General features: G+C 37.6%; 2 long non-coding RNA genes across 2 annotated transcripts in view; one reads left to right on the top strand and one right to left on the bottom strand.

The window, feature by feature from the left end:
• Positions 1 to 2,406, top strand: part of LOC117796737 — a 32,235-nt gene extending 29,829 nt beyond the window's left edge. Inside the window, exon 4 of the long non-coding RNA XR_004621394.1 lies at positions 1,942 to 2,406. This is a non-coding gene — a long non-coding RNA (uncharacterized LOC117796737). The remainder of the gene's footprint in view (positions 1 to 1,941) is intronic.
• LOC117796738 overlaps positions 1 to 17,187 on the bottom strand; it is a 455,682-nt gene that overhangs the window by 134,723 nt on the left and 303,772 nt on the right. The window lies entirely within an intron of this gene.

The following is a 17,187-nucleotide window of genomic DNA, read 5'->3' on the forward strand; positions in this document are numbered from 1 at the left end:
TTGCAGGTGAGAATATAAAATGGTATAGACACCTTGGAAAATAGTTTGTCAGTTTCTTAAACCATTAAATGTAGAGTTCCCTTATGACCCAGTATTTCTGCTCCTAAATATTTACTTGAGAAGTGAAACATAAAAAGAATGCCCACAAAAACAATTATACATTATACATAATTATTCACAGCGGCAGTCCTCACAATAGCCCAAAAGTAGAAACAACTCAAAATATCTATCAAGTAATGAATGTATAAACCAAATGTAATATATCCATACAATGGAATATTATTTGATAAAAACAAAGTGCTGACTCATGCTACAGCATGAATGGAACTCAAAAACATTACGTTAAATGAAAGAACCTAGAAACAAAGTTCACATATTTCACTTATAGGAAATATCCAGAAAAGACAAATCTGTAAAGGCAGAAAACAGACAAGCGGTTGCCTAGAGCTGGAGGTAGGAATGGGCAGTGACTACAAATGGATACAAGGATTTTTTTTGTTGTTCTTGTGATGGAAATGTTAAAAAAAATTAAATTGTGCCAGTGGTTACTTTACTATGAACATTTACTAAAAACCATTGAACCATACCTTTAAAATAAGTAAATTCTATGATATGTAAACTATACTTCAGTGAAGCTATTAAATAAGATTAGACTCTCCATTATCCTATTCTCATTGATCAAACTTATTTTCCAACTTCTTTTCCCCATATATTGCGTATAGCTCTGCACACATTACGGTCTTTTGCAACTTCATTCTTGATGATCGGACTGCTTGAAAATACTTTTGATAAGTCTTTCCCTGAATAGCTTCTATTCACATTTCTAAACTCAGTTCGAGCATCATATCATCCAGAAAAATTTTACTCCACCCTAAAGTCATGCCCCTCCTAGAAGCTCCCATTATATCTTATAAATATCGCTACCCACATACATAACTTATGGTGCTAATTTATGTTTATCTTTCTGTCTTCTCATTAGACTCTAAGCTCTCTAGGAAAAAAGGAATCTTTGTGCCTGTCCCCAGTGCTTAGCACATATATTAGCTTTTCAATAAATATGTGTTGAATTAAAATTTATGTGGTAAGGTGGGATAAATTCAGGGAAAGTGGTAAGAACTAGATACAGTGAAGGCACAGACTCGATAGCTTTGTTTAGGATGACCAAAACAGGATGAATAAGCAATTCAGGCAATTGAAGCAGCAATCCATATTGTGAATCAACTATAGCTTCTCTCCATAGGAGAGATTGTGTTGGAAATTTACAGAGAAGAAGCCTCCTGTTGCAAAGAAACTTTTGAAGAAATGGTTTGTGTAACATTAAAAAATAATGTAGAGTACTAAGCCAAGAGAGAGGAATAAGAATATGAGACACTGTTCAAAATAAACCTATTAGGGAAAAAAAAAGAGTTTTAAAACATGAAATAACAATACTACAAAGAAAAATGTTTATATTTCCTCTTGTAAAGAGGAAATAAAAGAATGACTACAGGGTTTCGTGTTCTTTTTCATGCCTAAAGTAGTGAGTGCCATTTTTAACCTTTAATGATCTATTTAATCGAGAAATATATCTAGCTGTCAAGTTTCATCTTAACTGCAAAGGAAGAACTAGAGAGAGAAAAATTTTTATCTGATCTGACTTAACAAGTCAGTCACAGAACGGAAGAATCAACCTTGGTCCCTGGGTCCTGGTCCAGGACTTTGTCTGCTTACTTTTATTATAGTCTTACCTTACTTACATTCTTTCCATTCTTGGTAGTGGAAGCATGTGTGTGTGTTATAGAAAAGCAGAGGTGAGGGGTAGGGGATAGCAGTGGCAGCACCTTGCCAGTACAGTTGTGATGCTTAATAATGCTCACGGCTAAAGTGTATTATTGAATGTTTATTTGGTACAAGGCACTGTGCTAAGTATTTTATACACATTTTTTCCTTTGATCATCACAGCCTCCTAAGAATTTACGTACGAGAAAATCTGAGCTTTGTGTGAGTCAAGAAAATTGTTGAATATCATCGAACTAGCAAGAGAGAGTATCCAGAACTGCATCATCAGAAGTCTAAACTGTTATATACCATGTTATGCTAGAATCCGTCTCCACCTACTCTTCAGGCTCTACTGCTTATGTTTTCTGTCATCATTTGGTTTATATTCTTACATTTCTGTAGTGAAAGTCATGGATACATCAAAGAATATTAATAACCACCTTCTCATGCAGTTACTTCACCGGTAGCATTTGATACAAATTCTTGAGCTGTCTTGTATTAGACTTTTTATTATAAAACTATAAAAAATAGTGTTTTAGATATAGGGGTGGATAAAACATTTGGCTACAACAGTGTATCTTAAAATATAAATTTTCACACTAAGGAAAATATATGTCATTTGTGGCTTTTTAAGAAGTATTTATGCTGTGCTTCCAAAACAGGTGAAAAAAATAAACAGAATATATCAAACTCATTCATTTGAAGGCCACTTAAATGAGAAGGTTTGGTTATGTCACCATAAGCCTAAGTTTACCTTTATGGGATGAGCTTAAAAAAAAAAAATGTTCTCTAAGACAATTAAAGGTACCAACATAATTTCAGGGTAAATGTTCAACATTAACACTTGAGAATAAAATGTGTCCTGATAAGCATTAATGTGCTAGTTACAAATGATTCTTCTCAAGTAAAACAAATGTTGTATCATTATATTATGTCTGGATCCTTTAAGCTTTTGTCCCCCACCCCCACCTTTGGCCTGTAAGCCATGTAGCCATCAGAACATACAGACAGATGTCTACACCCTCATTTTTCCCTTAGTCTTACAGCACTTGTAGTCCTTCTCTGATCTTTTCTTGACATAGCCTAGTCCAGTTCTAACCCACTTACCCATCCTCCCATTTAGAGCCTTACCATAATTTGGGGCTGGGGATAAGTAGGCACTATTTTTTTTTAAGATTTATTTTAGAGAGAAATTGTGTGAGCAGGGGGAGGGGCAGAGGGAAAAAGTGAAGAAGAGAATCTCAAGCAGACCCCCTGCTGAGTGCAGAGCCCCATATGGGGCTCAATCTCTCTACCCTGAGGAACATGATCTGAGCTCAGATCAAGGGTCGGGCGTTCAACCGAATGAGCCACCCAGGCGCCCCAGCCACTACTGTTTAATCTACAAACTAGGCTTCCCTAGTTGATTATGATCCAAATTCTGTCTGTGGTGCTATTATCTCATACAAAGGCAGAGAAATATCTTTGTTCATTTTTTCTCCAGAGTCTGGATTTTGGTGGCACTTCAGTCAGATTTATACTTATGCTCTAAGAAGGCCCATTCAGATAGCAGGCCCATTAGAATATCTACTTGTCAAATGTATTATTGTCCATTAATTTGGATATTATGTGCAGTTGAAGGTATAAAATGACATTTTCATAAAATCATTAATATCTTGCTAATTCTGAAAGCTTTACCTTTTGTCTGAACTATTGATTCTTGGCAGAATATGTCCTTGTTTTAAAAGGTTCTGATTATTTCCACTAGAAACATACATTTTAAATGTGAAGTAAACCCTTCTTGTATTCTACAATGACCCAGATCATCATCATGACTGACTTCCATAAAAATTAACAACCTATCAAGAATAATAGAAATGGATTTACTGGATGTCTGGTACACTTAGTGCACAAGGAGTTGCTAGGAAAAATTAGCATATCCACATTCATTGCCAAACTCAAATTCAGAAAACACTGGTGAGCATTACATATAGGAACTGGGCCTCAAAGCCCTTGCTTGGCAACACTAATTTTTTGACATCAAGTTCTTTCTTCTATTTGGATAATGTAGTACTTTTTAGAAGTAGGATTTTTCTTTAAATTTATCTAAATGGATCTTTCTTATGTCTTCTCCCACCTCCTTCATTCCCTCTCTACCCTCACCATAGGATACTGTTTGGAGTCATGTAGTTACCTTGTACTTTTCTACTATGTGATTGGAAACTTGTGTTAGAAAATGGTGAGATTGGGGGGTGCCTGGGTGGTTCAGTTAGTTGAGTATTATCCGAGTCTTGGTTTTAGCTTAGGTCGTGATCTCAGGGTCCTGGGATCGAGCCCCATGTCAGGCTCCACACTAGGCAGGGAGTCTGCCTGAGGATTTTCTCCCTCTCGCTCTGTCCCCCCAACTCTCTCTAAAATAGATAAATGAATCTATCTAAAGAAAGAAAGAAAAAAAGAAAGAGAAAAAGAAAGAAAAAAGAAAGAAAGAAAGAGGTAAGATTGGCATTCAGAGTGAAAAATGTTTACTGATAGATTTCAACTGATAAAAAAAAAAGCTTTATGGCCTCACTTTGCTCTTTTTAAAGCAAGTCCATATAATCCCAAATCAAGTAATTTATATAATTATGAAGTGGGAAAAACTGTCATGATAGAGATGGCTGCAGAAAATTAACAGTAGCTTTATTCAGAAAGAGAAACAAATCTACAAGTGAAGCTAGAAGCAAATCCACATTGCTTTGGTCCCAGGGGCACAACTCTGAGGTGTCAAGGGCATTGAGCTATGCTTTAATCAAGAGACAAACCCCAAATATTGGCAAGTCTCTTTCCCTGCTTTCTCAGAATACCTCCTCTTTTATACTACACCTTTATCCTCATACCTAGAAAAAAATATCTTAGAATATTCTATACAACTACAGAAGACCTTATTATTCATTTAGTTCAACTATCACATTTCATAGATAAGAAAACTGAGGCCAGAGAAGATTTGCCAGAGGAGGAAAACAGCTTGTCAAATTCCTCCCACAACACCATCCATCCTCACCGAAACTCTTCTCTTAAACCCAGTCCAAAGTAACCCCCCCTTCATTCATCTCTTCAAGAATGAGCTCAAGGAGGGGAGTACTTCCCCCAACTTTGGGGTGTTCTTTCGTTTCTCCTCTAATATTGCTTATTTCTTCAAGATCAGTTCTGAGATATGGCCTCTAAGCCTTCCTCTACCACAATAGGATAGACCAAAGACAAAAGGCAATGCCATCTTCTCCTTGGGAAGAGCCTAGTCCAATGCGTGATGGTTGACTTTTCTGAGAGTTCTTTGCAACCCACTTTTTGTCTTCATTGCTCCTGGGGAAGTCAGAAATATCACTAACTATATGCCCTTCACTTACGAGAATAGCTCTGGAATTGGACTCTCCAGGTTGAATCCTCAGGCACATAATAGTGAGTTAGGTATGGCTTTTGTTTCAACCTCCCCGATCCTTAGATTCCCTACCAGTCAGATGAGGACAGTAATAGTGGTCCTACATGTGATTATTGGGAGGATTAAATGACTTAACATAAAGTGCAGAAGACATGCTTCCTACTAATAACTAATTTTTTGAGAACGAATTTGTTGAGAGCTTTACATTGTTTTACATTTTGCATTTAATTCTCACAACAAACTTACATACGATTTTTTGTTCCTTTCTTACAAATGAGTAAACTAAGATGAAGAAAAAGCAAATAATTTATCCAGTATCAGTGAGATAGTAAATAGTGGAACTGAGATTTGACTCCTAAGCTGCACCCTTACATGTTAAGCTAAATTGTAGCTTTTGTTGCCATCCCTGATATACCTGAGGGCATTGAATTAGTCCACACCTGGTGAGTCCTACAGCCCTCTATGTATATAATGCTGTGTTCAAAACTTTTTATTATTACTTTTTCACAAGTTTTATCAATCTATTATTTAAAATATCTTTCCATAATACTGAATGCCAATATTTTGTCTCTTCTTGACTCTTTAGGTACTTTCTATTAATCCAAATGTTGGGAAACGTTCACTAAATATACAAGGTCAGAACTGACTTCTTTTTTAAAAGAGGGCATTTTTTACCTTAGTATCTTTTAAGTACTTGCTTTGTTCTATCCCAGTGGTTTTTAAATGTTAGCAAGCATCAGAAATAAGCTGGGGAAATTATTAAAACACATATTAACAAGATCCACACCCAGGGTTTCGGATTCAGGGGGTCTGTGTTGAGACCCAAGAACGTTCCTTTCTAAAAAATTCTCAGAGCTCCAGATGTTGATGGTCAGGGGACTACTTTGAGAACCACTGCACTAGGCATTATATTGATAGACATATGTTGTTGTTGGGTTTTTTAAGATTTTATTTATTTATTTATTTTAGAAAGAGAATGCAAGTGGGAGAAAGGGCAGAGGGCAAGGCAAAGAATCTCAAGCAGACTCTGCCCTAGTACTAGCACGGGGTTCCATCTCAGGACTCTGAGGTCATGACCGGAGCTGAAACTAAGAGTCCATCACTTAACTGGCTGAGCCACCCAGGTGTCCCTAAATAGATTTATGTTTTAACTCAAATCCCCATCACCAATATAGGAGTAAGGTGTTATTCTTAATTCACATTCTATAAATGAAGAAACTGAGGGATTGAGAATTTAAGTGACCTGTCCAAAGTCACAAAGCTATTAAAAGGTGGCGTCATGATTTGAGCAGTCAAGCTATTTCCAAAGCCCTTGCATATGCTGGATGATTCCTTCATTCTGCCTCCTTGCAGCTGTAAGTAATGAAACTCATCATGAATTGACTCATAAGGCTGTGGTGAGAGCCTAGTGAAATATAACGGGTGGATGCAGGCATCAGTGTGCCTGGCCCAGGGAGGGGCTCATTAATGCTTTCTGTCAGCACGTTGGGATTGGAATTCATAACCACCTGTCTCTCTGCACTTCCAATGACTTAGATAAAAGACCAATTGTTAAAATCTCCTCTAGGTTTTATTTTACCCTATCAAAATATGATGGGTTTTTCCATATTTGACAAAGAAGAAGAAGAAAGAAGGTAATACAAATACATGCAGAGTGATGAAAGCCTGGGGTCCCCTCTTCATCTCCTTAAAATTCTGAAACATTAAAGAAATTTTGTGCCATTGTGCTTGGAACAAAGGCCCTCGTAGGAGACATGAAGCACCTGACCCGTGCCATACATGTAAGCTCAATTTAAGAAACACAAGGAAAAGCAGCCTTTCCTTGTCTGGATTCTGCATACCTGAAGCTGATAAATTGTAAAGCTCATCACTACCCTTGGTGCAGGCTATCCATCACGATCAACTTTACAGAAAAAAAATGCTCTGTCCATTATGGATCCTTGAAATCTACTCAAATTCAGTTACCCCGTCAGGTATCAGACACAAGATTTCTCTAGGACAGATCTGGTAACAACCAAGTTGAGAGGTGATGATAAAAGTATTAGAAATACTTGGGTTATTATCTCTTCCAGAGAGATATGCCCCATGACCCTCACAAACGTAAGCAGAAGTTCATCGGACAAGGTTAATGTGCAGCATCAACTATTTGGGAAGGAGATGAATCCAGGAGGCCAAGAGCCAGGAGCTGTCATGGTCCCGCCGACTCTTTGGCAAGCTAACGTATCAAGATGTCCCCTCTGAGTCAGATGAGGTAAGTTCGCCACATTCTGACACTGATTGCTCAATGACAGAAACAAGTTGAGCCTTTTTGGCCAGTTTCTGATCTCAGCATCGCCTGGAGAGCAGGCGCTTTGGCAGAAATCAGCATCTCCGTGACAGCCCTGGACAGGAAGGCTGCGATCTGGATGAACTAGGAGAATGTGTTTGTTCCCTTGCCTTAGGTGCTGTCTCTCAGGTGGGCAGGGCAGCCCAGGGTTGTTTGCAGGAGGTGATAGATCTTTAATCTCTTTCCCTGTCAATCTGCTGCTGTATTCCAAATTAAATCAGCAGAGCTGGAGTAATGGCTTTGAATCAAGGTGACGGGCATCGAGTGAGCCCTTTCCTTGTGTCTATAAAATTTTATAAACAAATCTGCTTATGTTTCTCTCTGCAATGACCGGGAAACTATTGTCATCATACAGTTTTACTCCTGTTCTCTCTCCTTCCTGACTTTTGCATATTATCGCTGCATATACTGGGAACGGAAGGTCTTTTTCTTCAATGGTCATGCCCAAGAATTAATGTATAGATACAGGTTTTTCTACAATGCAAATAAAAAGGGAAACAGAGCACATTTCACTTACTTGAGATTGTGATGAGTCTCACTGGACTCCACAAAGTGGCCAGAAAGAAATGGATATGAGTGTGCATATGTCCGTATGCACACACACACACACACGCATGCACATTCTTGCACATGCATGAGCACATGTGCATGTTTTTCCTACGTGTTCACTACTGTGCTTGCCAGAATTAGCATATCTGGGGTTATAGTATCCAGACACAGAATCAAAAGAAGGACAAGTGAATTTTCTCAAGGTTTTATTTGCCCATAGGTTCAGTCATATTATTATATTTTTAAATTTTGCACACAATATCTAATCATGATACCAATTTTAGGATTAATGAATATGTGTATTCGATGAAGCATAGGGAAGAAGGGGACACTGGGGTGACATCACCTTATAAAAGTCAGCGTTTCTTGTAGGTTATGAATGGATTAATTTAAACTGGTCCTCAGTTCATGAGCCAAGAACACAAGAAAAATGTCAATGGCATCAGGGCATCAGGTCCACTGCAAACACTCCTAATAAATATGAATAAGATGATTTTACTTCTTTATTTTTCTCCTGCTGCTGCTGATGGGGAAGATGACAGCCTAATCGTGTCTGCCCAGCACTGGGCTGTGAGTTTACATTAAACGGCATGTGTTCTGTCATTACTGCATGGTTTGGAGGGATAACAGTTTTGTCTAAACTATACCACAGGCAGAGACCGTTTCTGAAAGCCACTCAGCAATTCACAAAGGAGATGATTTTCTGCATCTTTTAAAATTTGCCAGAGGTTTCAGCATAAAATAATTAGTCACTAGAGGCTAAGAGGAGAAAGATAGATACAGATATATATGTGTATATGTGTGTGTGTGTGTGTGTGTGTATTTGGGGTACGTCAACTGTAATCTTTCTTTCTACCAAGCAGCCTGAGCCTCTCCCTAAACTTTGTGGCCGACTGAAATCATCACTAAGTTTTACTGAGACTAGTCTTCTTTTAACCATCCATACCGGGCTGGCTTCTGACCCTTGTCTCACAATTGAGACAACATATGTGTCCCAGACCCAACAGCCAATATTCACCTTAGCCCCCATTTCTAAGTTCTTGTCTGAACTGTCTTCCTGGTAACCCAGGCTTTCTAGCCCATGGCCTACTCTTATCCTTGTTAGTTTCCTTCTTGTTGATGTGAGCTGTGTTCCTGAAACACAATTTGTTAAATGGAACCTTGCCTCCTTTTTATGAACATGTTACTGATGCTGTTTGCCTACATCCCAGGCAAGATTTTTGTTTCTGAGCCAAAAGCTTTAGGATCATCCTGTCCTTATTTATTCAGCACTTAGTATGTGCTCAGTCATATTAGATTTAAATGGATATGTATATGATTATATATCATTAAGAGGAAAGACAGAGTACTTAATACTGTAGGCTTTGGATTCAAATAAAAATGATACAGAAAAAAAAATGATTCAAGTCCCAGCTCCACCACCTGCATCCTGTGTGATTTTGGGCAAGCTACTTAGCCTCCTTAAGCTTCAGGTTTTTCAGCTATAAAACTGGGATAATAAAATACCTAGATCACCAAGTTCCAGAAGAATTCAGTTAATGCATATAGAATTTAACGACATCCATTCACACAGTAATTACACAGTAAATGGATATATAGAGATATCTATATATATAAACAGGAATTACACAGTAAAAAGTTGTTGAAACTGAGGGCTATCATTATGACATTCTTACCTCTCCTTTACTATTCCAGTCCCAGGAATTTCTCTTAAACTTTTTACTGATGTTACTGACATTGTTCAGCAGAAAAAAAACAAACAAGAGCTCTAAGTACAATGATGTACCCTGAAATGTTAATTATGATAGAAATATTTAATTTTCCAAATGCCCACCTGTTTCTACCCTTCCATGTAGCCATGGCCTTTGCAATGTGACTTTGCAGCTCCAGCATCAAGTAACTGAATTGTACTTACTTCTTCACCACTGGAAGCTGGGTTGGCCTCAGGCTTTGCTCCGGCCAACAGAAAACCATGAAAACGAGTCTGTCCAGTTCCAACTCAAGTTGTTCCTTTTCCCTTTTAGAACTCTAACAGCCACCATGCGAACGAGCAAATGGTTAGCCTGCTGGAGGATGAAACTTGTAGTGCAGACATCCTCATTGCTCTAGCTGAAAAGAAGCCAACTGCCCAAAGCAAAGTCATCTAGCGGATCTGCTGTTGACTATGGACACATGAGAGAGCGCAGCTGAGACCAAAAGAACTATACAGCTAAGCTCAGCTCAAATTGCTGACCCACAGAACTGAGAAGTTAAATAAATGGTTTTATTTTAAGCCACTTAGTTTTGGAATGCTTTCCTGATATAAATGTTTAGCAATACCACAAAATATTAGGCATCACACAACAAAACAGTAGGCAAGCTTTAATGTGGCAATGATGCTGTTTCAGTAAAATCATGAATATTTTATGATAGAATATTGAGTGAAAATAGCAGAATGTAAATATTAGTCTGTATACTGTGATTGGAATTATGCAAATTTATGCATGGAAGTAAAATGTGGCATGTAAAAAAGACATTGCTTTATAACATTGGTAGGATTAAGCATCATGCAGTCATTATTTTTGTGTCCTTTAACATCATTATATTGTATTTTCTAATGAAAATATTTGTAGGACATAAAGTCAAAAACATTCTCAAGTTGTAGGATATCTTACTTTGACATTATTAAATCAGTGAAAAGTACAAACCAAGCCTTTTGCCTCCCTTCCCCGATGATCATTATTATTGAAAAAAGTGAACAAAATGGACCAATAGAAGTATTTCAAAAGTGGAAAGAAATCTCTTTATTAGTTAGGAATTAAAGGAAAATTCACATTAGCTAATTTTACTTTCATTATCAGACTGTTAGAATTTAAAATAAAAATGGGGATTTAAATACTCCATGGATCATAAAACCCATTTTAATAGTGAAAGATATTGATAACAGCTAAACTCCCATATGCTAAAAGTCGATTTAAATGTTAAAGGTGACTGACCTAAGATAAGGAAGAAACAATTTCAGCAATAATTCTAAAAATTACTCCTACTAGAATGGCTCATTCCTTCACTAAATGTAGATGTGCACATCATAGAAGCATTGCCCCAAGAAAATGAAGCTGACTTATATGCAAAAACCAAAGAACTGCATAGAAATTCCAAAGGCATGTCCTTGGAAATTCACCCTTGACCAATCTATCTCCCTAATCCAGTGGGCTGCTGAAACACAATGCTGTTTTTCTAGCTGACTGTGCATATTTGCTGCATGGAGAGGGATGCGGAGCTTGGCTTCCCTCTTGCATTATGATGGCAATTTATTTTGACAGCTTCCTCAGCCCCCAAAAGTTGTCAGACATCCAACATGCTGCAGAATGAACTTTAAGCATTCAAAAGCCCTGTAGTCTAAAGTTGAAAGCAGGGAGATGGGAACCAAAGTCAAAGAAAGCAGGCAGAATATGTGCCTTGCTCCTTTCTTACAGAAATCAAGAGCTCAGAACTGAATCTGATCTTTAATTAGATTTTGGTCAGTGTCCATTCCTTTCTCTATCAGCCACATTTAATGTGTCCCTATAGGCCTTACATTGTCTGTTATGATGATCAGTTCATTCACATCCCAATGTACAAACTCAGCTTCACCTTTCCCAATCTTCAGACCGGGCCACTAGCCATTCAGTAGCTTTCCCCTCCTCTGAGAAGACAAAACAACCCTAAACTCCCACTTCTTCTTCTCTCTCTTCCACATCCAGAACCTTTTCCACTTGCTATGTAGCAGGATCTGTCTTATTTAGTAAAGCCAACTCTATTGGGATGCCATTGACCTAGTTTGAGGGTTGTTAAAAAATAAACAGCCCTGTGGAACTCATCACTCATTGTAAGGGTATTGCCAAGGACAACATTCATTACATCATACAGTGTCCTATTTATAAAGACTCCTGAAAGAAATCCCTGTCTCATCTTCATACAAAGAATAGCTGTGCTTCTCCTAAGTATTTGTTCCATATTTCTTTCTTTTTGCTTACTTACTTATTTATAAGGGACACTGTAAACCATGTGAACAATATGATACATGGTTAACTCAAGGAATCTGTATAGTTTCTCATACTCTAACAACGTATTATTGCCCATGCCTCTTCTTTGCCTCCACTCTTGTTTTTCTGTACTGTTTCACTATATTTTTTGTTGTTCCTTGCTGATCATATCCACGTATCATTTAGCTAACATTTATGGAACACTCATTATGTCTGTCAGTGTTTTAATATATCACATGAATTAAGTCATTTTAATCCTCTTTTCCAATGTATGAGAGAGCTACTATAATTATCCCAATTTTGCAGGTAGAAAGAAAGTAAGATGCAACAAGATTAACAACCCAAAGGTCACTCAGCCAGTGAGTGGAGGAGTTACTCAAAGTTAAGTTATTTCTGGAAGAAGACACCAAGGAGCGTTTGCTGTGCTTGAGCAAGACATGGGGATGATTTATCTAAAATGAAAATAATCCCACTTTTTATTTACTTTAGGTAAGTAAATTGGTCTTAACACTTTAAGTGACAGAACGATTTTGCTGTTCTGTTTGATGACCTGTTGGAGGAGTTCCCCAATTTCTAGCCATTAATAGCCCCTAAAATCTCAAGAGATTAGGTCAGAATCTAGAATTTATATGGCTTAGGGGTTTTGAATATGCAAATTAGAGAAATAGGTTCTATAAGGCCATCTCCATGACTTTTAGGATCCTGAACCCTATGTTTCTTGTGAGGACTTTCATGTTGGATCTCCCTCAAAAAGCTGATCTTGGTTCACTCAGATTAAATACAATTATGCTTAACACGTTCCAACTATTGAAATAAACAAGTTTTGTGTAAGTGGGCTGGGGATATTAGTTTCCTTTTGCAATGCTGAATTTTCCATGTTAGCTATTAAAAATCAACTAGCATAGGAACATAGAGAAACTTTTACCTTCAGAAAGATAGTAGCAGGATCCTTTTACAAGAGTTTATAGGAGAAAGGTAAATTTTGATCTGTTATCTCTGGGTCCTGGACAAATATAAAAGATCTTTTTATTTTTCCATGCACACAACGGAAACAAACTCCGGTGAACTTAAATAGGAGAAGCATTTATTAGAAGGAGGTGAAGGAACAGACAGAATCGAGAGGAGACTGAAAGCAAGCCCTAAAATTAGCAGAAACCAAGGGAAGATTCGTGTCTGTAACAACATATGGCCAGTGCTGCCTTTGGACACTGGGAGCTGATGCTGGTATTGCTACCGTGACATCCACCGTGGATGCTACTGCCAATGTTGGAATCGATGCTAATATTTCTCTTCCTGATTTAAAGTCTCAGTCCAGGGCATCAGATTGACTGGGTTGCCTAATGACAGACAATATGTAGCAAAGATCTGGTCTTTTAAGCTTCCATAATGGAAGGAAAAGTCCTGCCACATAATAAAACTCATACAATTATAAATTCCTCATCAAGTGGGTCCAGAGTGAACTGCCAAAAAATGAGAAATGTTCGTAAAAATGGACAAATAAATAAGTTCTGTTTTTTTTTTCCTATTCATTCAGCAATCCATTCTTCCAGCCACCCAAGAGAGCCAGTCATGTATTCAACAAATACCTACTGAGTTCCAGCCATGGTATTAAGTATTGGGAATTGCGTTTCCATGTTTTGTTTGCCCTTTTCCCCCCACTGTTCTCCCTCTACTACGTGCCTCAGATGGCAGATCATTATATATGGCCTTGTCTGGGCTCCACTGCCTTCTAGATTCTGGTTCAAATTAGATAGTGGAAGTGCTGACTAGATTGAAGGTTGGGAGGAAAGGGAGGCAAGTATTCACTCCTCATGCTCCTCCCTGCTAGACCATTGTTTGGCATGCCTATATTACTTTATGAAGGCCATAGGTCCTATCAAGCTACAGGGTGTCACCTAAAACTACAGCTTTCAGGATTGTGGTAACTATTTACTGTCTCTGCCCTTTTGGTCTAAGGATAGTAGAGGCTACCTACTATTGCTTGCCTACAGGTGATTTACCATCTCCTATTGGTTTTTCTCACTCCAGGATTCTTCATAGAGATTCCCTTTTTAAAACCTTCTGCAATTTCCCTTTTTTAGAGTTCCATCTGTTTGTTGCAGGCACCATGACTTTATAGGATACCTTAGTCATGAAGTCATTTAGTCCTTGATCTTACTGTACTTAACAGTTCCACAAAGCTATGACTTTTGTGCACCGTGAAATTCTCTCACATTGAATAGGAGCAGGCTTGACAAGCAGTACATATTCTACATCCATGTTCCAATTTCAAAATTTGAAAATGGCTACTTCTGTATTCAGGCACTGTGACAAATTTCCAATACACATGCGTGTATTTTTCCTAAAATACTTATTTTAAATTTGTCTTTGGATCTTCCCCTTCTCATTACCCAGTAGCCTATACTACTCAATTAAACGCTTGCTACACCACTGAATGTTAGCTAATTCAATCTAGAATATCATCCCATGGAGAAATGAGCGTAAGCTGACACAGTAGAGTAAGTGGATGTGTGATTGTAATGAGGATCTTTATTAACCTCACTGTTTTATCTGGCCCTGTCAGAATGAGATCACAGGATGGGGTTAGAACACACTGCCGTGGGGAGTTAGCCACATACTAGAGGGCACAATAAAAAGGAAGACATTGAGGAAGGAGATGTTAGCAGGAGCGTAGAGCAAATCCTGTCAACTCAAATAATGGAGGCAGAAATCAAGTCCAGGGGCGCCTGGGTGGCACAGCAGTTAAGCGTCTGCCTTCGGCTCAGGGCGTGATCCCGGCATTGTGGGATCGAGCCCCACATCAGGGCTCTTCTGCTATGAGCCTGCTTCTTCCTCTCCCACTCCCCCTGCTTGTGTTCCCTCTCTCACTGGCTGTCTCTATCTCTGTCGAATAAATAAATAAAATCTTTAAAAAAAAAAAAAAAAGAAATCAAGTCCAAGTAGGTCAGTGATTTCTGGTTCTAAGCAGCCAACAATTTAAGAAGAGTTTGCCTGAAAACTAAATAGGAGAAGTGGTGTCAGCATCTGTAGCAAATGGTCTTACCTAGAAAATCCTACAAAATAGAGGGGAACAACACGATCCAAAGCTGGCTTAAATGAGGAAGAAAGGCAGAACAATGCCAGATAGGTGGTGCACAGTGTAGCAATCCCCTTCCTCCTAGGAACCAGTGCACTAGGAAACTGGAGGAATGAAAAAAAACAAAAACAAAAGTTCCGGTACCCGAGGGATGTGTGCTGAAGGAAAATCGTGAGGTGAGCTATTAGGAAAATATTATGGGGCGCCTGGGTGGCACAGCGGTTAAGCGTCTGCCTTCAGCTCAGGGCGTGATCCCAGCGTTATGGGTTCGAGCCCCACATCAGGCTCCTCCACTGTGAGCCTGCTTCTTCCTCTCCCACTCCCCCTGCTTGTGTTCCCTCTCTCGCTGGCTGTCTCTATCTCTGTCGAATAAATAAATAAAATCTTTAAAAAAAAAAAAAAAGAAAATATCAGAACACTCTGTGGATATATCCGGGGACTTTAGCTTTTGGTCAGGTAACAGTTCAATATATAGCAGGTTGGAAAATACAGAAATGCTACTGGTTCTATTGAAAAGTTCACACTCAAGTTTCTTAGAAGTCATTGCTAATAGCTGCAATGATGCCGGAAAGTGTTGATACTCTAAGTATCCTGTTTTATCTCATCTCTTCTCACACCCCAAGAAGTTAGATTAATTGAGCTAAATAATGCAAACTGCTTTATTGTTTGAGAACAAACAATAACTGAATTTCAATTAATATGTAAGTTTAAAAAGAGGAATCTGCAAAGAAAACAAAAACTAATTTGTAAAGACATATGCACCTTTATCTTTACTGTATTATTTATAAGCCAAGATATGGAAGCATCAAGTGCCCATCAATAAATAAATGGAGATTATATATATATATTATTATATATATATAGTATATATATATGTATATATATAGTATATATATGTATATATATACATATATAATGGAATATTACATATATTGTGTAATACATATACTGGAATATTATATATAACATATAGTGTATCTATAATGGAATATTACTCAGCCATCAAAAAGAATGAAATCTTGCATTCATGGCAACATAGATGGACCTAGAGGGTATTATGCTAAGCGAAGTAAGTCAGAGACAGACAAATACCCTATGATTTAACTTATATGTGGAATCTAAAAATAAGAAAACCAAAACCAAATAAACTCATAAATACAGAGAATAAACTGATGGTTGTCAGAGAGGAGGAGGATTGGGAGATAGGCAAACAGACAAAGGAGATTAACAAGTACAAACTTCCAGTTATAAAATAAATAAGTCATAGGGATAAAAATTGCAGCAGAGAAATATAGTCAATAATATAATAATGTATGTTGACAGATGGTAACTATACACACCATGGTGAGCATTGAGTAATATACAGAATTGTCAAATTACTATGTTGTATACTTAAAGCTAATATAACACTGTATTTCATCTATACCTCAATATAAAAAAATAAATATTTTAAAGAAAGGATCTGGATCATTTCTTTAGAAAATTATTAAGAATGTTCGTATATCCATATGGTTTCTTATGCCAATAATTAGTTCCGCAAGTTGGAAAGAGAGATAATAAGCATAAAAAGAGACAAACAGTGATTATATAAAATTGCATGACAAAGAAAGTTAAGGAAAAATTTGGTCCAACATATGTAATAGATATATTTATTGTTAGAAGAAGAGTTTTCAGTCTGCCAATGTGTACTGACATTCTCTAAGCTGAGTTATAATACATGGGGCTCCCTAATTATACTTTTTAGGTAGACTATATTTTTAACAAAATGGTATCTCTTGAAAGCAGGATTCTGTGAATTTTAGAAAATGATGCTTTGGATATTCTAAATCTTTTACAGTGTTCTGGAGTATAACAGCCATATGTGAATTGAATTGTCATTAAGACCGCGAGGTCCTCCAATAAAAAACTCCAAAACAATTGGAAATTCTCACACAATATAAGTGTTAGTGAAGGTCAAACAACTTCTCTTGAAGTGTTTCCAAGGACAGTAAATTCTCTACCCAATGAGGCATCTTTTCTTGCTCTCAAGCAACTCTAGATTTTATAAAGGTTTCCATATACTGAAATATTACCTGGTGCT

This window comes from Ailuropoda melanoleuca, chromosome 16, assembly GCF_002007445.2.
Source record: "Ailuropoda melanoleuca isolate Jingjing chromosome 16, ASM200744v2, whole genome shotgun sequence".
In the NCBI taxonomy this organism is placed as follows: Eukaryota; Metazoa; Chordata; class Mammalia; order Carnivora; family Ursidae; genus Ailuropoda; species Ailuropoda melanoleuca.